Source organism: Equus quagga, chromosome 8 (genome assembly GCF_021613505.1).
Source record: "Equus quagga isolate Etosha38 chromosome 8, UCLA_HA_Equagga_1.0, whole genome shotgun sequence".
NCBI lineage: Eukaryota > Metazoa > Chordata > Mammalia > Perissodactyla > Equidae > Equus > Equus quagga.
In genome coordinates, this window is record NC_060274.1 from 22,982,892 (window position 1) to 23,009,716 (window position 26,825).

Sequence of the window (26,825 nt, forward strand, 5' to 3'; positions counted from 1 at the left end):
ATTCATTAAAAATTTTTTTAGGGTAGAATTATCTTTCCTTGTGTCCCCAAATCATAATAGCAGGAACTGTATGGGTTGGAAGTAAACCACATGTGCCTATCCCGCAGCTACTTCAGAGCAAGACTAGATGAGCCTAGACAAAGATTTAGCCCAGCAGATAACGTTCCTTACTCAATACAGTACCTCAAAATGTCCAATAAGGAAGCTCATGGGCGATTTCTCCTCCTTGAAAATTGCTGCTTAAACTTGTGGACCTTTCTGGGAACACTTTCATGAGCCATGTCCAGCAGGGGGAAATCTCCTATAGTCATTTTAATGTGTGTTGTCTCCTCCTAACAGGATGCTTACACATATCAAAATGGGGAGTGAGGGGACCATGCTGTCAGAGGAAGAGACTGACTTTGGAACAGACCTGAGTGCCCCGCAGGCACTCAGGATCCCAGAGGCAGAAGCTCTTGTCCCTGTCTTAGCTGGTTCAGTGAAGTGAGAAGCATTTTGTTCTCTAAGCAAAAAGCTTCGGGGCATGGAGGTTTGGGAATCTGTGAGGCTACTTTGCATATTCAGAATTAGCTGCTTTTACTTTCACAGGAATTGATTTTTTATTCTGTCACAGGGTTTCTTTTGAAGATTTTGTCTTTTTTTAAAGCCTTTTTTTTCAGTTGTTGTTAGGCACTGATTTAAAATGATTTTTATTCCTCACCAAGTAAAAGTCTTTGATTTTTCAACTTTTCCTATGCCACTGAAAAAAATGCTTCAGGTTTATGGACATTTGGCCAAATGCTACGTCACTGTTTCCTCATACAGACCCATCCACTGGTGACTAGTTTTAAAGATGAGACTCAACTCTCCAGGCCATCCACCAGAAAATGCAGTGGACTCTGGTGCGGTGTCCCTGCCATCGCACCAGCGAGGGCTAGGACTGAGGTCACTCTTGACACATTTCAGCCTCTTCAGTTCATTCACAACACACCAGCCTCAATTTGCCATGACTGATAGCACTTACATAGAAGGATTATTTCTCTGGATCAACTTTAATCAAAACGTCTTTGACAAAATGCGAGCCCCTAGAGATACTCAAAAATAAAGTATTTTCCACAAAATTAACTTGGGAAACATAGTAGGGAAGTTAATTCCTGGCAAAATTGTTTGATAGTATGGGAAATAATGTCTTTCTTTTATTTATTTATTTATTTTTGGAGGAAGATTAGCCCTGAGCTAACTGCTGCCAATCCTCCTTTTTTGCTGAGGAGGACTGGCCCTGAGCTCACATCCGTGCCCATCTTCCTCTACTTTATATGTGGGATGCCTACCACAGCATGGCATGCCAAGAGGTGCCATGTCCGCACCTGGGATCCAAACTGGCGAACCCCGGGCCACTGAAGTGGAACATGCACACTTAACTGCACCACCCAGCCAGCCCCCTAATGTCTTTCTTTTTGAAATTCACAATATGTATGAGTAAATTAAAGGCTCTGAAAAGTCCTACAACGATAAAATCTCTTTACCATTTTTAATCCAGCGTCTCTCAAACTTATTTAAAGACGTGATCCCCCTTTCTTTTCTTTTGCATAACACCTATTCACTTTGGCTCAAACTCCATCATGACAGCTATGGGACCTCTGCAGCACTGGCTTTACTGAGCTGTCCTTTGGCTTTAGTCCATCTACCTACACTGAGGGGCATACTGGGGTGTTGTCTGGGGAAGCTCTTTGTTAAATTACAGCCATGCATCACTTAATGATGGGGACACGTTCTGAGAAATGCATTAGGTCATTTCATCCATCATTGTGTGAACATCATAGAGCGCGCTTACACAAACCTAGATGCCTACTACATAACTAGGCTATATGGTACTAACCTTATGGAACCACCATCCTATGTGTGGTCTGTCGCTGACTGGAATGTCGTTACGTGGCATGACTGTAATTGAAAGGCTGTTGATGTTCACAACAGTTCAGCTTTCTTTTCATGAAAACTCAGGCAGAAATTTTCCCCATGTCTCAGTGTGAGGAAATTATGATTTTTTTTGGTAACAAGTATGCTGTTATTTTATGGACATCATACGTATTTTGTCCTCTTTGTGCTGGCAGATGCAAAGGTCAAAATTTGAGCCACTTGAACTGAGACTCCCAACATGCAGTTTATTTACTAACCTGTTTCCTGGCTTAATTTAATTTTCCCAAAATACTTTTTTTGTTTACTATCCTCACTGATTTGGGTATTATAAAGTTGTCCTATTCTAGTGTATACACTTTATAAATTGATGTACATTTCTATTGTAAGCGGGAGGGATATAAAACCTCATTATTTAAAATTTCCATTAAGCATTTGAATGAATGAATGAATGAATGAATGAGATACTCAGACTAATCAACTTTAATTTACAGTCATGTGCTGCATAACAACATTTTGGTCAGCAACGGACCACATATTTGACAGTGGTCTCATAAGATTGGTACCATATAGCCTAGGTGTAGAGTAAGCGATATCATCTGGGTCTGCGTAAGTACACTCTGTGACGTTTGCACAAGGATGAAATTGCCCAATGGTGCGTTCCTCTGCACATATCCTGGTTGTTAAGCAATGTATGACTAGTCTATTAAACAACATACTAGCTGCTTTAAAAACTATCAAATTCAGAAAAATAGCAATCCTAGAAGTTTACAGTTTTAGCTTTTACATTTAAGACTATGACCCATTTCAAGTTGATTTTTGCATGCAGTGTGAAATAGTGATGATACCTCATTGCTTTCCAACAGGTATCCCTTTGTTCCAGTACAGATTGTCGAGAAGATTTTCTTTCCCATTAAATTATATTGGCACCTGTTGTGGGCTGAATTGTGACCCCCAACAATATCAGTTTCTAATCCATGGAACCTATGAACATTACCCATCAATGGTAAGGTTTTTACAGATGTGATTAACTTAAGGCTCTTGAGATGAGGACATTGTCCTGCATTATCTGAGTGATCTCTAAATGCTATCATAAGCATCCTGCTAAGAAGGAGGCAGAGGAAGATTGAAAACACTCAGAAGGCAAAAGGAGATGTGATGATGGGAGCAGAGAGAGAGATTTGAAGCTGTCTTTGAAAGTGGAGGAAGGGACCATGAGCCAAGGAATGCAGTTCCAGCAAATGGAAGAAACGAGGAATGGATTCCCTCATTCAGAGCTGCTGAGAGTGGCCCTGCTGATATCTTGATTTCAGCCAGGAGATACCGATGTTGGACTTTTGGTCTCTAGAAATATGAGAGGATTTAAAGAAAGCAAACATCCGTGGCTACGGTATAAATCACAGAGCAGGAAAAAGTGAAGCCTAGCATAAAAGAAATTCTTTCTTCCTCTCTACAGGGTAGGAAATAAAAGGCCCTCTGGAGTCAGGAGAAGTATTTGGGGAGAGAGAGGAGATAAGGCTAGTTAGGGTGGAGATGCTACCTGAGTTCCATGGGGATTAGCATCTCTCATTCCCTGGGCCTGCACCAGAACGGAAAGAGGTGAGGCAATATAAACGTAAGATAATATGAGATGGGAATCTGAAAGCAGAAAAGGCTTGTGCTCTGCTTTCTGTTTCAGAATATGAGAGTCCCAGAAGCCAGAATTGTGTGGGCATGGTCAGGTAGCCGTGACCCAGGGAGATTACTAGGCGAGAGGGCCTAAGAGAAGATTCGGGGGAGTTTCAGGGAAAGCAGCTGATAATTTCTGAGCACCTGAGGAGGATGCAGGGAAGTGCAGAGAGAACTGGGTGACTAAAATTCGAGTTTGAGATAAAGAAGCTGAAGAAGACAGGGACCTTTCACCTGGAGACAATGACTAAGTTCACTGGCTTTTGTGATGGATGTTGGCACAATACCCAAAAGGCCAGTGAGGTTAGACCAACTTCAGTGAGCATCAGCTGAGGATGTCCAATGTTATGGTGGGCCCATGGCCGGAGATTATGGGGATGAAATATCTCCAACCAAAGCCCAGGACATTGTTTAACTCCTCCCTGGTGCCAAGACAGCGCAACTCACATAACTCCCTGGGAACCTAGGTCAACCTTGAGCTTAATAATAGAGAAGGGGAGAGAGAAGAAACCTCCAAAGACTGCATATGAATCCCAAAGTATCTAAGTATTAGAAGGTGACTCAGATGAGAATTTGATTTAAAAGATCTCTGGATTGCTCTAGATTCATTAAAATTGGATACAATAATTTTTCCACTCTGTGGAGATTGAGAGCTTTAGAAAAAAGTTGAATTTTGATATAGTAAATAAATGATAAAATTACATTTAGGCAATCCAAATATTAACATGTAAATGTTGACACTGCCACATATAGAATCACCAATTTCTGTTACAACTGTTAGTAGCTAGCATCTCCATTTTATAGTTAATGACTGTTAGGCTCAGTAAATTGTCCAAGTATACACAGTTAAAAAGACAGTATTCAAGTCCTGGTCCATCTAACTTAAAAGTCGTGTCCTTTCCATTGCAAACACATGCCTCCCAGAATCAAAACCTGTGAATAGCACAGGGAGTTGACTTCACTCTCTTCAGCCTCGGTTTTCCCATCTCTAAAATGAAAACCCTCCTAGATATAACAATTTCTAGTTAGATTATATGGTGTGGCAGAGAGAAGTTAGTAATTCAGTTTGCTGTAAGATACTTGGAGAGTCACCATCTTGATTTAGTTGAAGTTCAAATATGAAAAAGGTGAGAAATTATACCGGAGTTCAGGGAACACTTTGCATTCGACATACTCATTTTTCCTACTTATTGGTACAATTGTTTTTGCTTTTAGGAGTGGGAACAGGGAGTCAGAAGAGCATTGGCCAGTCACCAGCATTAGCTGACTAAGGGAGATTAATTAGTTGAATTTTTTCCTAAAGGAATAACTCTGCAATGCTTATTTGGTTCAAAGTGAGGGGTGAGAGCTAACCTATATAAAAAGTTGTCAAACCTCTGACAAGTATAAAAATCTCTTTCCAACCAATCATTTATTACATAGAGTTTGTGTTGAAGGCACCTTCTTCAATTGTGGTAAGGATCAATGTGGGAGAGGCAAAATAGAACTTATAGATGATTTCTTTATTCTAGATTCTTCCATAAGCATTGAGAAAAAGTGTATTCTTCAAATGATACAACTAAGCTGCAGAGCTATATTCTTCATTGCTCAAAAAAAAAAAAAAAAAACTTCCCGATCAAGGTTTTTCTGTGTCTCTATCTTTTCTTTTTTTTAGTCTGCCTTTTATTTTTTAAAAAATGGCTAAAGATCATCTGAAAAGGTTGAAAGGTTTTTTTAAGTGCTTTAAAGATATTGCTCCACTGTCTTCTTGCCTGCACTGTTTCTGATGAGAAATCTGCTGTCATCCTTATCTTTGTTCCTCTGTATGTACCTGTCTTTTCTTCCGGCTGCTTTTAACATATTTTCCTTATCACTGTTTTTTGGCTTCTATTGACTGCAGTGTGCCCCGCCACCCCATTCGTATGTTGCATTCCTAACCTCCAATGTGATGGTATTTACCGGAGTGACCTTTGGAAGATAATTAGGTTTAGATGAGGTGATGAGGATGGGGTCCTCAAGATAAGACTATACAAAGAGGAAGAGACACCAGAGCTCTCTCTGTCCACACACACCCACATCAAAGAGAGGCCATGTGAGGACATAGTGGGAAGTTGGCTATCTGCAACCAAAGGAGAGAGCTCTCCAGGCATCGGCTCTGCCGGCACCTTGTTCTTGGACTTCCAGTCTCCAGAACTGCAAGAAGATCAATTCAAGTTTCCGTTGTTTAAGCCATCCAGTCCATGGTGTTTTGTTATGGTGGCCCAAGGAGACTAAGACACTACTAGTCTGATTACGCTGTTCCTTCATGTAATGTTCTCCAGGTTCCTTGCATTTCAGGTTCATTGGACTTCTTGGACTTGTGCATTTACTGTTTTCTTCAAATGTGAAACACTTCCAGTTATCGTTTCTTCAAATATATTTTCTTCCCACTCCTGTTGCTTCTCAGAATTCCAATTACATATATACTAGGCCACTTGAAGTTGTCCCACAGCTCACTGATGATGTTGCTATTTTTCAATTTCTTTTTTCTCTGTGTTTCATTTTGTAAAATTTCTTTTGCTTTGTGTTCAAATTCATTAATCTTTTTTTTTGCAGTGTCTAATCCACTGTTAATCCCATATATTGTAGCTTTTTCTCTAGAAGATTCATTTGATCCTTTGAAAATATCTTCTATGCCTCTATATGATCAATTCTTCCTCTAGTTTTCTGAATATAAAGAATACAATCACAATGATTGTTCTAATGTCTTTGTCTACTAACTCTATCATTTTTGTAATTTCTGAGTCTCTTCCATTGACTGATTTTTTTCTCATCATTATGGGTCATATTTTGAGCTTCTTTGTATACCTAGTAATTGTTTTATTGGATGCCAGATTTTGTGAATTTTACCTTGTTTGGTGGTTGATATTTTTGAATTTATATAAACATTCTTAAATTTTGTTCTTGCACAAAAATTATTTGGGAATAGTTTTATTCTTTTGAGGGTTACTTCTTCAGCTTTCTTACAAGGATCAGCACCTCCTTTGTTTAGGGCTAATTTTGTCCCACTACTGAGGCAATGCCTTTGTATTCTCTAGTCAAAGTCCCATGAGTTACAATGTTTTTTCCCTTGCTGGAATGAACACAAACTATTTGCAACTCTGTGTGAGTGCCACAGATTGTTCCCTCTAATACTCCAGGGTGCTTTTTCTCCAGCTTCAGGTCATTTCCTTATGGTATTCAGCTGCAGATTCATTCAGGCATTTCTGAAGTTCTCTGTCTATGCAGCTCTATTTTCTCTCATGACCTACGTTGGCCTTTCTGGGCTTTCAACTCAGTATTCTCAATTATGGGAGATTCCTGGGCTCCATTTGGGCTCCCTCTCATTTTTTTTTCACTTTTAAAAACCTTTACATTATAATTTCATCAGAACTTCTGTAATACCTACTACAAGCAATTAGACAAATTCTAACATTCTCATATCCACACATTAGGAAGTAACAGATATTAAACCTGAAACTTGGGAAATTAAATATATGAAAATAATGACCATATTTTAAAGTAAGAGTATAAGAATAGGAGAAACTATCACTACCGGAGCTTTTGTTTTATTTTAAACTTAAAATGAAGACAAACAAGTGAGCAGATTACGCACAGATACAAAACAAATGCAGCGATGAGTCATAGCAGGAAGAGAGAGTGCCTTTTGTAATCCATGGGATCAGATTTGCAGCTCTGAGCAATTACCAGTAAATATTTGAGAGTTCTTCCTATTATGTTAACTTTAAAATTTAGAGTGAATTACAGTAGTTTCACTCATAAAGTGAATAGTTGACAAAAGTGAATTAGAACTGTAAAATTTATCTCATCCATCTGAACCAACTCACTTACTTTCCCATCCTCAGAGCCCAAAGAATGTGGGAATCAGCCTATTTGAACACTTTTCTAGTTCATATGGAGTCTACTTTGACTTAGAAACTCTCTCCCAAGAGTAAGTTGAGGCATTTGAAAGGCTCAACTTATTTCTTCTGTCTTAGGAATTGTATTCTGTACTGACTGATACCTAATATATAAAAACCATTGTTTCATATGTTTTGTACACATTTTTTATTTTTTGGATCTTTCAGCCACGAAGGTAAATCTGGTTCCTGTTACTTCATCTTGGCTTGAAGAGAAGTCAATTTAGTTTTGTTTAATCTCCTCTTTGGCCCTATCTTCCTCTACATTTTTTGGCATTTGCCTTGGCATAAAGTTAAGACCAGTACTATTTAAATTAGGTTTGGTCCCATCTCCCTGACTGCTGCTCTTAACTTGCAGATATATTTAACTCTGTCATTATTATTAATAGATATTTCCCTCATATGGCTTATTGACTGCAGTGTCCAGGATGACAGTCACTTCTCACGGGTGGCTATTGAGTACTTGCAGTGGAGCTGGTCCAAATTGAGATGGCCTCAGTGCAAAATACACACTTGATTTCAAATATTTATTACAAAAAAAGTAAAATATCTCCTTAATAATTTATTCTGTTTATTACATTTTGAAATAAATATATTTTATGCATAATTTCATTTGCTTCTTTTTCCTTTCTTCTTCTTTTTTTTTCTTGCAGAGGAAGATTCACCTTGAGCTAACATCTGTGCCAGTCTTCCTTTATTTTGTTTGTGGATTGTGGCCACAGCATACCTTGACAAGTGGTGTAGGTCTCGGTGCAGGAACCGAACTTGGGTCACTGAAGCAGAGCACATGAAACTTAACCACTAGGCCATGGGGCTGGATCCTGTTTTTACTTTTTAAAAAATATTTTAAATAAGTGTAGTAGAAAACTAAAAATCACATACTTGGTTTTCATTATGTTTCTATTGTACAGTGCTTTCCCGAACACTTTCAGATTAATTTGTAAGCATCTCTTCTTAATCCTAGGACAGTTACTATGTCATTGGCATCTAAAGATCAGAAACTACATGACAATGAAAATGGAGACCTAAATAGATGATTTGAGTTGTAATCCTCGTTCTCTAGGAAGATGCCCACAGTGACTTGTGCGAAACTTTGCCACTTTTCCATAGGCTCTGATTGGCTGCTTTGTCACTCTTGGAAGATAATCTTTTTGTAGTCCTGAATTTTCCTCGGTCTGTTTCAACTTAAATATTCTTCTAAGGTAGCAGTTCTCAAAGTGTGGCCTTTGCTTCAACAGCATCAGAATTACTTGGGAATTTGTTAGAATTCCAAATTATAATGTATTCGTGAATCAAACACTCTGCCGGGGGAGCCCAGCAACCAGTCTTTTAGCAACCCCTCCCTATTAGTCTGACGCGTGCTCGTGCTTGAGAACCACTGCTCCAGCAACCATATTTGACGTACTAAAGATGTGCTTGTTTGTCTTCAAGATCATCAACCAGCTCCTCTTCTTGACTTCTTTATTTCTATTAACCTTTCTCCTCGTCACCAAAGTTCAAAACATCAATGTCATCTTCGATTCGTCCTTCCCTCTCAACCCCCATATTCAATAAGTCATCAATTCCTACCAATACTGGCTTGCAAGCACCTTAGCTTGGACGCAATATGCCCTCATTCAGTGTTTCTAGACGTTTTCTCTCTTTTCGCTCTCATTCTTGCTACATTCTGGCCAAATCAAACTACTTTTTCTGCAGTGCTCTACTTCGATCAAGTGCTTCTCACTCTTGAGGACTTACCCGTATCCACCTGCCCAGTGGTCAAACGACCTGTTCTTGAAGGTAGAGTGTAAAGCTGCTTCTGGGAGATTTTCAGTCTTCGATCTGTAGTAATTTCCCTTTTTCCAAATTAAACAAAATCTCTACCTTTTTTGACCTTTAATTTTATTTCTATCTTTTTTTATTACTTTACCTTTTTTCTTTAAATATTAGTGCATGTTTATTACCCTTCTAATAAATGAAAAGGTTTTTGAGGGAAGGATTTGCGTCTGATTTATCTTGTTATCCCCTAAGAAATAGGAAAGGGGGAACTAACGTTTCTCACATACGCCTGTCCCAGAGCATTTGTGCTTTCCATTCCTTGTGCTTCAAACATTCTTCTACAAATATCTTCATGGCTCTTCTCCTCACTTGCTTTAAGTCTCTTCTTAACTATCACCTCACAAAGAAACCTTCCCTTTCTTATCCTCTTGCCTTACTTTGTCTTTCTTCATACCGTTTATTCCTACCAGGCATACATATGTATATATCCATTGTCTCATTTCTTTTTCTTTTTGATCACTGCTTTATTTCAAGTACCTGAATTAGAATTATTTGTTGAATGAATGAGTGTATTTAACTCCTGGGTCAAAATAACTGCATCTTTAACCTTTGGACTGTTATACTTACCTGCATAATTTTGAGGTTTGGGAGAACAAATGAGGTGACAGAAATACATCATGTAACAGCATCTGACACATTGCAGCACAGAGTAACTGATTATTATTATCATTACCATTAATTATTTCATTGGTATATGTTGTTTTGGGGTTCCTGCCTTTTTGCCTTAGACCGTAAGTTCTCTGGGTGCAGTGACTTTGGATAATTAATCTTTGCACATCAGAAAGAAGTACTCAGCAAATAATTTCTGAATACATGACCTTAGCACATTGTCTGGATTACAATTTTTTCACTGTAAAACAAGAGAGTTAAAATCTCCCAAGTCTTTTCGGACAGTGCCTTTTCAATAAACAGCCTGTTAAAAACCTCATGGTCTGGGGGTCAGCCCCATGGTGTGGTGGTTAAGCTCATGCACTCTGCTTCAGTGGCCTGGGGTTCGTGGGTTTGGATCCCAGATGTGGACCTACACACCACTCATCAAGCCACACTGTGGCAGCATCCCACATACAAATAGAGGAAGATGGGCACAGATGTTAGCTCAGTGGCAATCTTCCTTAAGCAAAAAGAGGAAGATTGGCTCAGCAAAAAAACCCAAAAACAAACCCATGATCTGATAGTTTAGGGGCAGAGGCTAGAGTATACAGACTCTGCTCCTTTTAGTGATATATTCTTACTTCAAATCTTCACAATATCTTCGGTGAGAAACAGGCACATGCCTCTGGGAGCTGATGTGTTCCAAAGCCCCTAAATATTCTCTTATTCTTTTCTACACAAAAATACATATATATATTTTTTCCCTGTTTCCTCCTGATTGAACTCAGTTCCTCTTTCTGTCTTTCTGGATCCCACCCCTAACGTACTCTTATGTTAAATGAATCAACTTTTTATAAACTACTGAAATCTTGGTGTCATTTGGTGTGGACTGTGCTGCACAGTGTTTCTGAGAGGTTCGGTGACAGTTGAGGCTTTTTGCAGCTTTCTAAATTAGGTATCCTGAGTGTGAGAACAAAAACAGTTGTTCACAGAGCTGGGCTAGCATTCTGTCTACTTCTCTGCACATCCCTTTGAGTAAGCCTGTGCTCCTCTCTGCGATAATTTTAGTGAACTTTCTGCCTGTTCCTGCAGATCCTACACTCTGTCTGGCTGACTAATAATATATTCTCTTTTTTCCTGAGCCATCCTATGACTTCATCACATAAATAGCAGCTTGGTTTCTTTCCTTGAATACTTGGCAACCTACCTTTTATTTGTATTGCTGCAGACATCAGTAGAATAGGATCTGATTCGTAATTTACTTGGCCTATTTGACGGGAAAAAAGCAGGAGCACATTTCTTATGAGAAGGAGGTTTGCTTCTAGGAAAATAAATTATTCTAAAACTAACTGCAAACATCGCCATTGCTTCAGAACAACGGAAGGGGTCCAGGAAGCAACCTCAAATGCCTAAATGGGTCAGGCTGGAAGTGGAAAACTAGTGAAGAAAGCTGAATGGAGGAGATGGTGAAATGCAGGAAGTTGCACCTACAAGGGGGCAACCTTGCTGAACCACGTGGACTCAGTATTGTCAACACCTCTGATTTTTCAAGAGGAAGAATAAATCTGTATTTTAATGTGAATTTTTCTCATTTTCAAAGATTGATCATGCATTAAGTTGAAAACGACAATATAAGTGCTGAACAGAACATGTCTGTGGCCAAAGGCCATTAGTTTACAATCTCTGGTCTGTACATCCCAGTTTTGGCTTTCTTAAATGATATTATCCAAACAAGATATTACCACTTCCTCTTAAGTGTTCATGGAGAAATACGTCTCTCCGAACGATGCTATGACAGAACGTTCTCTAAAGATCTTTCCATTTCCTTTAAAATCTAAAAGACAATAAAACTTGCATCAGTTGCCAACTGAGTACAAGACAGAAGGGGAGATACAAAGCTGTCGAAGGCATAATCTTTCCCTTTCCTCAAGGAAGTAGTTATTTAGTTAGGAGAAACAGACAGTACACTTTCCTTCCCACAGAGTGCTATTCCTCCAAAACATGACAAACATAAATGCCAAGGAAATATTTCCATAAACGATAAAAATTTCTAGGAATTTAAAGAGGGGTGTAGAAGATAAATATGAAGCTGTGTTGATCAGAGTAGACCTCATGGGGCAGAAAGCATGGATTAGACATGGATAAGATGATATGAGAGGGGAATTCCAGGCAGGGAGTAGACTGCAAAGATGGATCACAAACGGCATTATTTGTGAGTAAATGAGAAAACCAGTCCATTGGGAGTGAAGGGCTTATGTAGAGGAGTAAGGGAGTGAAAATTTGTATTCCAAATCTGGCCAAAAAATTCACACAACTTTTAAAAACTTCAATTATGAGGCCAAAATATTTGGGCTGTCCAGTCCTGGTCATGAAGTCGGACACATTAGGCTCTCTTGGGCTACTCCTGTCTAATCGGAATTCATTCTTTTCGTTTTGATTTTGTGTTCACCAAGCAATCCTCTGATTCTCACTAGACATTCCTGTGAGCTTATGAGACTGACCATAAGAGATAAGACCTAGGTCACAGATACTTTTGATCCAACTGTTTTGACCCAGCTGATTTTGCTCTTTGCTCCAAGGAGATTTTTTTTTTATTATTATTAATGTTATGATAGATTACAACCTTGTGAGATTTCAGTTGTACATTTTTGTTAGTCATGTTGTGGGTACACCACTTCCCCCTCTGTGCCCTCCCCCCACCCCCCCTTTTCCCTGGTAACCACCGATCAGATCTCCTTATCAATATACTAACTTCCACCTATGAGTGGAGTCATATAGAGTTCGTCTTTCTCTGACTGGCTTATTTCGCTTAACATAATACCCTCAAGGTCCATCCACGTTGTTGTGAATGGGCCAATTTTGTCTTTTTTTATGGCTGAGTAGTATTCCATTGTGTATATATACCGTATCTTCTTTATCCAATCATCAGTTTCTGGGAATGTAGGCTGGTTCCACGTCTTGGCTATTGTAAATAATGCTGCGATGAACATAGGGGTGCAACGGACTCTTGAGATTTCTGATATCAGGTTCTTAGGATAGATACCCAGTAATGGGATGGCTGGGTCATAGGGTATTTCTATTTTTAACTTTTTGAGAAATCTCCATACTGTTTTCCATAGTGGCTGTACCAGTTTGCATTCCCACCAACAGTGTATGAGGGTTCCTTTTTCTCCACAACCTCTCCAACATTTGTCACTCTTGGTTTTGGATGTTTTTGCCAATCTAACGGGTGTAAGGTGATATCTTAGTGTAGTTTTGATTTGCATTTCCCTGATGATTAGCGACGATGAACATCTTTTCATGTGTCTATTGGCCATATTCATATCTTCTTTTGAGAAATGTCTGTTCATGTCCTCTGCCCATTTTTTGATCGGGTTGTTTGTTTTTTTGTTGCTAATCAGTGTGAGTTCTTTGTATATTATGGAGATTAACCCTTTGTCAGATAAGTGGCTTGTAAATATTTTTTCCCAATTAGTGAGCTGTTTTTTTGTTTCAATCCTGTTTTCCCTTGCCTTGAAGAAGCTCTTTAGTCTGATGAAGTCCCATTTGTTTATTCTTTCTATTGTTTCCCTCAACTGAGGAGTTACAGTGTCCGAAAAGATTCTTTTGAAACTGATGTCAAAGAGTGTACTGCCTATATTCTCTTCCAAAAGACTTATTGTCCCAGGCCTAATCTTAAGGTCTTTGATCCATTTTGAGTTTATTTTGGTGTGTGGTGAAAAAGAATGGTCAATTTTCAATCTTTTGCATGTGGCTGTCCAGTTTTCCCAGCACCATTTGTTGAGGAGACTTTCTTTTCTCCATTGTAGGCCCTCTGCTCCTTTGTCGAAGATTAGCTGTCCATAGATGTGTGGTTTTATCTCTGGGCTTTCAATTCTGTTCCATTGATCTGTGCACCTGTTTTTGTACCAGTACCATGCTGTTTTAATCACTGTAGCTTTGTAGTATGTTATGAAATCGGGGATTGTGATTCCGCCGGCTTTGTTTTTGCTCAGGATTGCTTTAGCAATTCGCGGTCTTTTGTTGCCCCATAGGAATTTTAGGATTGTTTGTTCAATTTCTGTGAAGAATGTTCTTGGGATTCTGATTGGGATAGCATTGAATCTGTATATTGCTTTAGGTAGTATGGACATTTTAACTATGTTTATATCCAAGGAGATTTTTAATATTTGTTATTATATATACAGAGACAGAGAGAGATTACGCTTTTTCTCTTAATGATATGCACGTATGTGTACATCACCAACTATATATACATATATGTATACAGTTACACACATGGCTAGTGATATGTATTGAGTGTATATAGATATTTAATGATGCATATATACACTTATTTAATGGTAAACTTTTGCTAAATATTATTTTTCAGATAAAAATCCACTAAGCTAACTTAGTTTATTGCTCATTTCTCTCTAAAGGGCAGTCAAACCATTTTGAATTTTCTTTTTCCATTTTTATCTTACTAAAATTATTCTCAATGGGATTAATTAATTTTACTATGGGTTTTATTTGATCGCTTTCAAAATCCACATGAAGTTTTATGTGGTATAAGTTCCTCCGTTTAGAATTTTCTTTTTTATGGTTATTATTTCTCGAAGACTGATTTTCTGAGGTCAGAGTTACTGCTATAACTTTTAAGATGTTTCATTTTTTAATAAATATTTTGACAATAACGAAATTTATAGGCCAGTCCAGCTGTTTATTTTTGTAATGTTATTTCTATTAAATCTATTTTTGGATTCAATAATATTCGTTATGAACTGGACAAGAGACTATTAGCTTGTGTTTATTTCTTAGTCTATGAGATGGTGGTGATCAGTTTCTTCTAAACACTTCATGAGTAGATTGTTTTTAGGATTTTAAAATTCTATTATTAATAAATTCATTCCATGAGCTTCCGATCACATTGTATCCCATGTATTCACTGTCCTTGACATTGGTGGAGCAACGAACAAACAATGAGGTTAAAGCAATGGGACTGAAGGGCACCACTTTGTGTCCAGCCACCTTAGACTTCCTGGTGAAGACTTTCTGGTTTTATGGGATTGTCCTTTGAGTTGGGTTCATTTATTCAACAAGTATTTATTGAGAACTGACTGTGTGTCAGACACACCATTTTGCAAATATAATAGCAAGCATGTTCTTATGGGCCCTGTGCTTGTAGAACTCACAGTCCAGTGGGAAAGACAATCCAATGATTAGTTACCATAATGTATGATGAATATTGTGATAATAAAAGTGCTAGGTGCCATGGGAGTGAAAACCTAACCACACATGAGAGCCAGGGAGGTCCCTCTAAAAAGCGATATTTGAGCTGAGTCCTGGAGGATGAACAGGAGTTAGCCAGATGAAAAGGAAGGGTGATGTGGTGGAAGGAACAGCGTCCCAGGAAGTTCTGTTGTTAGAGCATAGAGTGGAAGGAGAGTGTGTCGAGAAATGAGGTAGGAGAGCGAGGGAGAGATCAGATCAGATAGAGTTTTGCAAGCTATTTTAGAGTTTGAAATTCATCTAAAACACCCTAGGAATCCATTAAAATATTTTAAGAAAAAGAGTGACCCGATGGACTTTGAGAACAGTGAGAAGAACGGATTAAAGTGTACAAGATGGAAGCAGAGAAGATAGTTAGAATTGGCTGCTATTGTGAGGGTGAGAAATGATGTTGGCTTAGTTAGGATAGTGGTAGTGAGAAGGGAGTGACATGGACAGATTTGAATATTTGGGAGGTAAAATTGATTCGGCAATTAATTAGATGCAGTGGAAATGGGTTGGTGAAGGAGGGAACAAGCCAAGATTTCTGGGTGTTCACCTCTCACAACTAAAAAGTGAGTAGAGTGATTTGCTAATGTGAACATCTCTGGAAATATATGTTTTGGGGAATAATATAGTATGTCCAGATTTAGAGATGCTTGGTTTCAAGTGTCAATGAGATATCCAAGTGTACATGTTCTGTAGATGGTTGAAAATAAGGTTGGGGAACTCTTGAGGGAGACTAGACTGGAGATTGTGGTAATTAAAGCCATGGGCCTGGATAAGGACATCATAGGACAGTGATTAGTGTGGGAAAGGCATTGGGCCTATGGCAGAACTCTGAGGATCACCAGTACCTGAAGGACAGGCAGAAACAGATGACTCTACAAAGGATACTGAAGCGTGAACAGGAGGAAAACCAGGAGAAAGTGATGTCAGGGAAACCAAAGAATGATAAAGGTGTCAAATTCTGCTGAAACGACAAGCGAGGAGGAGGTCTGGAAACGTTCATTAGAATTAATGAAGTGTTGGTAATGGATTCGGGCAGGAACCCAGACTGAGGAGAGAATGGGGAGTGAGGAGGTAAAACCAAGGGAGTCAACACGTTTGCTTGAAAAGAAGTAGGAAAGAAATAGAGCCATAGCTGAAAGGACAGATAGGGCAGAGGAAAAGGTGTTTGCTGTTGAAAGACACAAGAAGATATTTAAATGATGCTGTAAAGAAGTCTGTAGAGACAGATAGGATGAAGTTACAGAAAAGAAGAGGCTAACAGGTGGGGAGAAAAGAGCCTGCAAACAGGAAGCATTGAGAACGAGAGCACCATGCGGAGGCGACCCTTACATTTCAAGCAAACAAACATAAATAAATAAATCCATACCCATTTCCTTTATCACTTCCTGAAATCCAACTTGGCATTTTCCCTTGGCCTCTGTGCTGAGAAATTCCTCTGCCTGTCTTTCTTCTGTTTTGGAGATACTGCATTCTGACTGGAGCCCCCTCTCTCCCCTTGCATTCACATTCTCTATCTTAAATTCTGCCTCCTTTCCCCCTGTAACTCCATAAACATGTTACATCTCTACGCTTTTTAATGAAAAGAAGATAGATGCTGGAGGCAGATGGCTGTGAATCTCGTTCTGACTCCATCACTCATTTTTGTAGCTTCATTCTGGACAATGACCTAATTTCTCAGAGACCTGCTTTCTTATCCATAAAAGTGAATTTAATTTTTTGAAAATCAAATGAGAGAACATTGTAGGCTCTTCCTTTCCCTTTATAAAGAGTAATGCCTCTCAATTGGCAATCGCCTGTGTGACTCGCATAGGCACCTCCAAGTTGCTCATTCAATCTCATCTCATTCTTATTTTATCCTAATATTGCTTTTTTCCTCATAGTATTGGTCACTCCTAAAAGTCCCAAGCATTGTGGACCATCTGTTGTCATCCTTTAAATGAAACGTTTTGGGGCAGGAGGGAAGACAGATTTGGGGGAGGAGAGTTAGGATAGCGTCCTTTCTAAACTTCAATCTATCCTTTTATAACACAGCGAAGAATCAGAAAATAGCGTAGGTTGGACAGAAACAGAAACTCTCAATTCTGGTTTCAACACCAGAGGACATTCTTGACCATCTTAAATGATATTGTTCAATTCTGGTTTTTATTTTACAAAACAAACATTGTGAGTCTTTATCAAGAATTGAGGAGACCAGTGAATTTTTAAAAAACGAAAACAAAAAACCAAACTCCTGAAATAGTAACTGTGAACCCAAGCTAAATTTGTTTCTGCGCAAATATGTTGATTTCTGAGGTAGAGATTACCACTTGGAGGCAGCCAAAGACCCGTTAGCATAAACAAACATCTCAGAGACAACCATTTGTTTTTCATGTGGTCCAGGTCAAATCTTGTTTTCAATGAGAGTTCTGTCTTGTCGTAGGAATTTTGTACGAGACAGTAAGATATCAGATGTTAAAAGCTGTATATAAATCCTGTCTTTAAATATGATTTGACAGGCAACAAAATTGATCAATCCTTATTTTAAAAATTCTGGTTCATTTATGGACGTACCAGATCGTTATGTCAATACTCACCTCATCCATAATTCTTCTTTTTGGTCATTAAACCCTGTTTCCATATAAATTAAAAAGGTGGTCTTCAGCAGCAGCATATTTAATATTTCTACTCCTAGGCTATAGGATGGGTTGCTAGGTGTTCATTATAGAAGGTCCCTACTGAAATCAAAGCAAAGCACAAAGTCTAGATGACTCCTCTGACCATTTGGTGGGAGGTCCTTGAACTGTCTGGAGCGCTAATACTTTGAAAGGGAGTAACTGCTCTGAGTCAAGATAAATGCAGAATAAGACAGGAGGGAGAAATTAAATCCTGGGAAATCAGAAAACAAAATGTCACAAAAGGAGCTGTAGTACATGACACTACAGAGTTTTTCAAGCTGTTTTTTTTTTTTTTTTTAAATAAAGCAACATGCGAAATGCAACTTATTTTTTTTAACATGTAGGTGTTGGGAAGCATTTCCTTTTCGGGATGCGGGTAGTTGGCTTGTATTCACTCCCTCTAGAGCTGTGAACTCTCTCTAACTTGGAGACCAGTGTCTTCTCACTACATCTCGTTTCCAAACTTCATAAAAAATGAGGTGTCAGACACCCAAGTGATTTCAATTTGGCTGACGGTTTAAGAAGCTAAACCACTGATGGCTCTGTAACAGTGTCTGTCCCGAACAGAGCAATTGAACACTACCTGACTACTTATTTCAGAAGAGAAAATTCAACCGGTGGCTTCAAAAGTGATTGGAAAGTCCTTCAATTGGCCAAGCTCAATATCCATTCCGCTTCCCGCTGTCCTGTGCGTGCTGCCCCGTGAGATTGTTTGAGCAGGCGCAGGCTCTGTAGCTCTTTCAGTTCTGATTTCTACTTGCAGATCTGTTCTCTCTTCTCCCTCGATTTTCTCCACACCTATTTACTTGAAGAGCTAATTTAGATTAAAATGACAGAAAAGTGGTCTTGGCAAGACAAAGAAGATGCTAAAGAAATAAGAGAATTTGAAATGCAGCTGAAAACAGATATCTTTTTAACAACGTGGTTGTAGGGAAAGAGGGCAGCCTATAGTCTATTTGTCACCTTGGGGTTTTCAGATGTCTTAAGATCTGGGTAAGTTGGCCTTGAACGCCCTCCCAAGATTTCTATGAATTTCTGGGAGGGAGTTTGTGCCATCTAATGATGACCTCTGGTTTGGACTTTTGCCTCTACTGAATTATTATTTTCAGTTTTGCATCTTACAGTTCTCATTTATCTCTATCATGGCATCTCCCAGAGATGCACGCAGCCACAGTTCTTGATTTCTACAACAAATCTGTTCACAAAGGACTTTCTTATGCACAGAAAACTTTGCCAAAAGTTAGAGATTTACATTTTAGGAGGAGAAAAATTTACATAGACTGTTAACCATCTTTGTTCTTAAAGATCCTGCAGCTGATCTCCTGTGTTTCTTGATCATCTTTCTCCCTTCTTGCCACCCTCCCCTCGCCTTTTGACCATTCTGCTCCAACTCTCTAAGGAGAAAAATCAATCTTCCCATTTTAGGTGTTTCCAACCTTCTTTGCTTTTGTATAGAAGCATGATTCTGTGTTGTTCTTGTTTTTATACAATCCTATAATTCTTTTTTTCTAAATTGCCCTTTGACAATCAATGTGAATCACCTTTTCTTTTCTTTTCTTTCTTTTCTTTTCTTTTTTGTTCTGAGGAAGATTGGCCCTGAGCTAACATCTGTTGCCAATCTTCTTTTTTTTTCTTCTCCCCAAAGCCCCAGTACATAGTTCTATATTCTAGCTGTAAGTCATTCTAGTTCTATGTAGGATGTCGCCACAGAATGGCTTGATGAGTGCAATGTAGGTCTGTGCCTAGGATCCAAACCCGTGAACCCTGGGCCGCTGAAGCAGAGTGTGCGAACCTAACCACTTGGCGACAGGGCCAGCCCCAACTCTATGGTTCTTTAAGCACTTTTTAACCTTCTGTTACAACAAAATACTACAGGCTCACATTGTACTTTTTCTGCTCCAGCCTTCAATAAATCTTTTCTCCAAGACCTAGTTTCTTTCAGTTGAGAATGGTCTATAGAAACCAAGACTTAGGTGCTACATTTGCTTATTTCTCCAGTTATATCATTGCCTCTAGGCCCCATACCTGACATTCTTTCGTACACCTTCCCTTTATCTACACAGTCTCTCTTCTTTCCTTCTTTCTTTCTTTCCCCCTTCCTTTCTTTCTTTCTTTATCTATCTGTCTATCTATCTATCTATCTATCTATCTGTCTATCTATCTGTCTATCTGTCTATCTGTCTATCTATCTATCTATCTATCTATCTATCTATCTATCTATCTGTCTGTCTGTCTGTCTGTCTATCTATCTGTCTGTCTGTCTATCTATCTATCTATCTATCTATCTATCTATCATCTATCATCTGTAAGGAGTTAATACTGACGTCTCTAATTCCAGCCTAACACTACAGGGTGTGCTCTAGTTTCAGTGCTTTCTGTATTTACAATGCCACTATCCAAGAGTTTAGAAAGTCGATTCCCACTATCCTCAATATAGTTATTCGTTCACTCAAGAGTAGAATACACAGGGAGTAGTTTAGAATTCCTGACTCAAAACTTTGCAAAAATAGCAAACACACTAAATAGAGTTCAAAATTATTTACATTCCTTTTTATTTTTTATTTCTTTTGATGTAGGGATAATATTTGCATAAAGTGAAAGCATATATCTTAAGTATACAAGGTGATGAATTTTAACAAACACATACAGCTGTGTAATCCAAACTCCCGTGAAGATAATGAGCACATCCATCACCTAAGAAAGTTTCTTGTCTCCCTTCCCAGTTCATACTCCCACCAAAAGACAACTGCTTTCGGATTTTTTTCATCACATATTAATTTTGCCTGTAGTAGAACATCACATAGATGAAATCATAGAGAATGTTTTTTTTCATTTAACACAATGTCAGTGAAATTCACCCACATTGTTGTATGTATCAATAGCTCGTTCCTTTTTCTTGCTGAGTGGTATTCTATTTTGTAAATATACCACAATTTTTAAAATCCTTCTCCTGTTGATACATGTTTAGATTATTTCCAGTTTTCCAGTTTTGAGTTATTATGAAAAACATTTCTATGAACATTTGTGTACAAGTCTTTAAAATACATGCACATATATTTGTTTTTCTTGGGTAAATATCTTTTATTGGAATTGCTGTATCAGAGGCTAGATGTATATATAACTTTATGAAAAACAGCCAAACCACTTCAAAGGTGGTTTTGTCATTTTGCATATCCACAGGCCGGGTATGAGAGTTCTGGCTGTTCTAGCTTCTCACCAACATAGATGCTGTTAGCTGTAGCAATTTTAGCCCCTCTAGTGATGAAAAGTGGCATCTTATTGTGGTTTTAATTTGCATTTCTGTGATGACCAATGATGTAGAGAAATTTTTCCAGTACTATTGGTCATTCATACAGTGTCATTTGTGATAAGTTTGTTCAAGTCTTTTGCCAATAATTTATTGTTTGTGGAAATTCTCAATACGTTTTTGATACAAGTCATTTGTCAGCTATATGTATTTAGAATGTTTTCTACCACTCTGTGACTTGCCTCTTCATATTCTTAACATTGTCCTTTAAAGAGGACAATTTTGAGTTCCAATGAAATATTACCTATCACTCATTTGCTTTTATGGTCACTGCTTCTGTATTCCAAGAAATCTTTAGCTGCATCCAGTTCATGAGGATATTCTTCTATCTTTCTTTCTAGAAGCTTTGTGATTTTAGCCTATATGGTTTTATCTGTGATCCAACATGATTTAATTTTCCTGCGTGTGTGCGTGTTTGAGGTAGGGATCAAGGATTTATTTGTTTTTTTTGTCTCCAAGTGGATATTCACTTCTTCCATGGCCATTTGTTGAAAATACTGTCCAAGTCAATTGACCAAACAAATATGGGTGTATTTCTGGGCTCGAATTTTCTTCTGTTGAACTCTGTCTATCCTGACACCAGTATCTTGCTTTCTTGATTATGACAGTCAATTTTAAATTCAAGTAAAGTAAGTCTTTTAACTTTGTTCTTTTTCAAGATTAGCTTGGCTCTTCTAAGTCCTTTGCATTTCTATATAAATTTCCAAATCACCTTCTTAAATATCTTTTTTTAGTTTTCTGAGAAAGTAATTGATATTACCTTGATTTTATACAAAAATTTGGAGAGAATTAATATCTTAAAAATGTTGAATATTCCAATCCGTAAACAAAGTATATCTCTTTCTTTAGGTCTTTAAAAAGTTCTCTTAGCAATATTTTATAGTTTAGGGGGTAGAAATTTTACATGTTTTTGAATTTATTCTTACTAGTTCATGATTTTGATGCTGTTTTGAAAGAATTTTTTAAAATGTTAACTTCCCCCTTGTTTGCTGCTAGTACTTAGAAAGACAGAGATTTTTCTCCTTTGATTTATGTCCTGTGACATTGCTCAATTCTCTTATTTTCATATTTGCCTTGTAAATTTCTTACCATTTTATACATGCATAATCAAATTGTCTGTAAATAAAAAGTGATTTACTTTTTCTTTTCTAGTCCTTAAGCATTTATTTTTTTTTCTTGCAGTACTGTACTGTTTCAAACTCCCAGTACAATATTGAGTAGAAGTGGTTGGTACCAACTTTTGGCTTTCTTAATGTTTTCTATTGTTTGTGTCATTTCTACTTCATTGATTACCACTTTTTTAAAATTTCCTTTCTTTCATTCATTTTGGATTTAATTCGATTGTCTTTTTCCACCTTCTTAGGATGATAGCTTGGATTATTGAATTTAAATGACTATTTAAAAAATATATTTATAAGCATTTAAAGCTATTAATTTGCTCCATGTGTTGCTTTAACCTAAACTCCACATATCATGATATGTTATACTTTTATTATTATTCAGTTGAAATATTTTATAATTTTCCACCTGATTTCTTCTTTAACCATGGGATCAGCAGTGTGCTGGTTAATTTCTAAATATTTGGGGCTGTTTTATTGTTATTAATTTCTACTTTAATTGTCTATGTTCAGAAAACATACTTGGCGAGATTTTTACCTTTTGAAGTGTATTAGTACTTGTTTAGCTTCACAGAGTGTGGGTGTTCTTGGTAATAATTCTATATACAGTTAAAAGAAATGTGTGTCTTGCAGTTATTGGAGATTTGTTCTGTAAACGTCAGTTTGGTCATGATAATTGATCCTGTTGTTTAAATCTTCTATACCCTTACTGATTTTTTGTTTGGTTGTTCTACCAATTTCTGAGAGAGTTGTTTAAATCTCCATCTATGATGATGGATTTGGCTATTTCTCTCTTTAATTTTATCAGTTATTTCCTTCATGAATTTTGTTACTGAACCATGATTGCTGTTTTTTTTCCTGATGAATTGATCATTTATCATTTTGAAATGTCCCTCCTGATTGACCATAATATTTCTTGTCTTGAAACCTATTTTGCCTGATATTATTATAGCTACTCTAGCTTTCCTATCTTACTGTTTTTATATATCTTTTTCTATTCTTTTCTTGTGACTCTTCTGTTTCTTCACATTTAAAACGTTCCTCATATGCAACTAAGGATTGGGTCTTATTTTTTTAATCCACTGACAACATCTGTCTTTTATTAGAGTGTTTCTTTCTATTTTATACAGCTGGGACTATGTCTGCTAGTTTTCAATGTTTCCTACTGTACCATCTTTCTTTTATTCTGTCTCTATTCTTGCCCTTTTTTTGGGATAATTGTTTATTGTGTTTTGTCGGATTCTATTTTAATTTCTCTGTTGGTTTTTAGTGTTTTTCCTTGCACTACTTATTCATTTATATAGGCTGTTGTAAAGATTGCAATATGCATTCCTAATTTATTGCATATGCTTAGAGCTGATATTATATTATTTCACATGAAATGCAAGAACTTTGTAATACTGTAATTTATTTTCCCTCCATTATTTGTGTGAGTTTTTCATTTACATTATATCCACATATATTATGCACCCCACAATATGGTATTAGAATTTTTCCTGTAAATAGTCATATACCTTTAAAGAAAATAAGAAAAGAAAAATGACTATCTTTTATATTTACCCACATATTTACCATTTACAGGACTTTTCACTTCTTCATTTAGAGACAAGTTTCCATCTGATATCATTTCCCTTCAGCCATAGGACTTTCTTTTTGCATTTCTTGTAAGTAAGCTCTGTTAGCAGTGAATTCTCTTACTTTTGTTTTATATGCGATAGTCTTTATTTTGTATTCATTTTTGAGGAATATTTTCTGAGTATAGAATTCTGGCTTAATAGATTTTTTTCTTTGATACTCTGAAGATGCCATTTAATTGTCTTCTGGCTTCCACTATGACTCTTGAGATGTAAACTATGATTCATATATTGGTTCCTGCTAGGCAATGTGCCATTTTTTTCTGACGTCTTTCAAAATTATTTATCTTTGGTTTTCGGCAGTTTGATGGTGATGTACTGAAGTGGGTGTGCCTGTTTTTAAGGTGCCTTACTTGTAGTTCTTTGACCTCTAAGTCCATGTTTTTGACCAAATTTGGAAAAGTTTTGGTAAATATTTCTTTAAGCTTTCCTCAATTCTCTTTCTTTCTGGGATTCTAACTACATGTATATTAGAGTTTCTATATTTCCCCAGAGTCAATAGGCTCTGTATATTTTTGTTGTTGGTGGTCCGGTACTCTCTCTTCTTGAGATTGGATAATTTTTATTATTCTATCTTCATGTTCACTTACTCTTTCTTCTACTGTTTCTACTCTGATGTTAAGCTGATCCAGTGAACTTTTTTATTCCAGATATTACATTTTCCAGTTCTGGAACTTCCTTTGTGTTCTATCTATCTTCATTTCACTAGTGAGATGCCCTGTAAGTTCATTTATTATGGCCCTACTTATCTTGAATATATTTGTAATTCCCTAGGTCTTTGAATAAATTTTTAATTATTCCCTTGACGTTCTTGAAGTTAGTTGCCGCTTTGAAGGCCCTATCTCCAAATACAGCTACACTTTGAGGTACATATAAACTGATTACAGATGAAAAGGAAGTAATACTTTCTCTCTGTGGTTTATATAGAGATATATATAGACTTGGTGAAAAAAAATTACAGTTTTCTTTATATTATATAATCTTGATAATAAAATGGAATACCAAGATTGTAAAATAAAATAAATGCTGATTTGATATAATGCCATTAAACTTAAAATATTTCTCAATTATTATTTATTTTATTTTATTTTTTCTGAGGAAGATTCGCCCCTGTGCTGACACTCACTGCTAATCGTCTTCTTCTTTTGCTTGAGGAAGATTAGCCCTGTGCCAATTCTCTATTCTTTTGTATGTGGAACACCTCCACAGTGTAGCTGGTGAGTGGAGTAAGTCCACGCCTGGGATCTGAGCCCATGAGCCTGAGCCACAGTGCAAGGAACTTTAACCACTCAGCCCCAGGGCCGAGCATCCCCCCAAATATTACTAATGAGCACTTGAACTTACTTCCATGGACATTCGTTCTTATTCTCTAGTTAAATGTGCACACAATTCCTAGACATGACTTTTTAAGGATAATTTTTTCAAATAATTTATCATTACAATTGACAATTTTGTTTACACAGATAACAACAAATTTAAATTTTTAAAAATAGCCACCCTAAATTTTACAACAGTTAAAATTATATTTGAAGAAACTAACAGCTCTTCCTTTTATTTCTCTCACAAATGCATTCCTAAAATACATTGTGATAAAGCAAACAGATTTATATGTAATAAAAGTTTTTATATCAATATTTAAGAATAACAATGAAGCTTTAATTTGTGGTTTCTGCATGCATTGCTATAACAGCCATTCTGCTGCTGGCTGCTGCCTTGAAAGGCATTATCAACCACAAAGGCATGGGAGTATCCAAAATATATGATAGCAGAGATTTTAAGGCTGCTGCCTGGGTATACCTCCTGCTCATCTTCACTAACTTTCAGCCACAATCTTAGCTGCACAGCTTGCTCCTCGGGCACCACTGTATGAACTTCTTAGCAGCTGCACGGCCTTTTGTCTTTAACAGGTACCAGCAGGTTATTCTTCAGGTGGCTGCTGAATCAGATGCCTAAGTGGTAGAGCCTTTCTTTGACCATGCCTTGTGTGTTGTGATGTAGAGAAGAGATGTCACTATTGCATCAGTTGGTGTCAGAGACCGTAGGCCATGCTGCAGACTGTACTCTCATCAAATGGTTCCCTGAATAGTCCCATATGAAGCTGCTCAAGGTTGGAGGTGGCCAAATTGAAGTTCCTAGCAACCCCAAGCTCCATGAATGAACGCAGGCTTAGGAAATCCCAGGACCTAAGAGGGCTTATTGTTGGAAAACTATTTTAAAGTGCAGAAGTCAATAGATGGCTATTATTTCCTCAATATGCCTCTGGCTGAAACATGTGTTTGGGTTTTGTTAATTCTTCTTTGATTGTCTAAAATTTGTGCTTTCAGTATTTTGATGCTGTGTTTTTGAGCATGTAAATATCTTTGATTGTTTTAGTTTTGTTATTGATTATAGCTTTTACCAATTAATGGAAAGAGTCCTTTTCTCATTGTAATTATAATTTTACTTTGGGTTAAAATATCATAACCCTGGTCTCTTTTATGTTTAATATTTGCCTAATACTATTTATTCTTTTATATTTAATATTTTTTCATCATTTTGATTTATACAATAGGAGCCTAGTAGCCTGGGAATTTTTATGTTTACCCTGGGCATTTGCATTTTAGAAAGGAATTTTTTTCCTATTTACCTTTATTGTTGTCTTAACTAATTTACTTGCTTTTTCTTCTGTTATTTTGTTTTATGCTTCTCCTTTTTGACCTTTCTTGGTATTTATTTGTTTTACTAAATCTTTGATTTCCATTATGTTCTTGCTAGTCGCATATCTTTTCCTGGAACACCTATAATTTTATTACTCTCCCTCCCTTGGCCTCCATGTTGATCATTAATCATCTTCACTGTCAATATTTTAAGCTCTTTGATTTCTTACTTGACATTCTGGGAGATATATAAGTTGATATTCTACAAGACCAATTTATTTTGTGCATTATCAGTTCTATTCATTAATGCTTCCAATTCAGGTATTA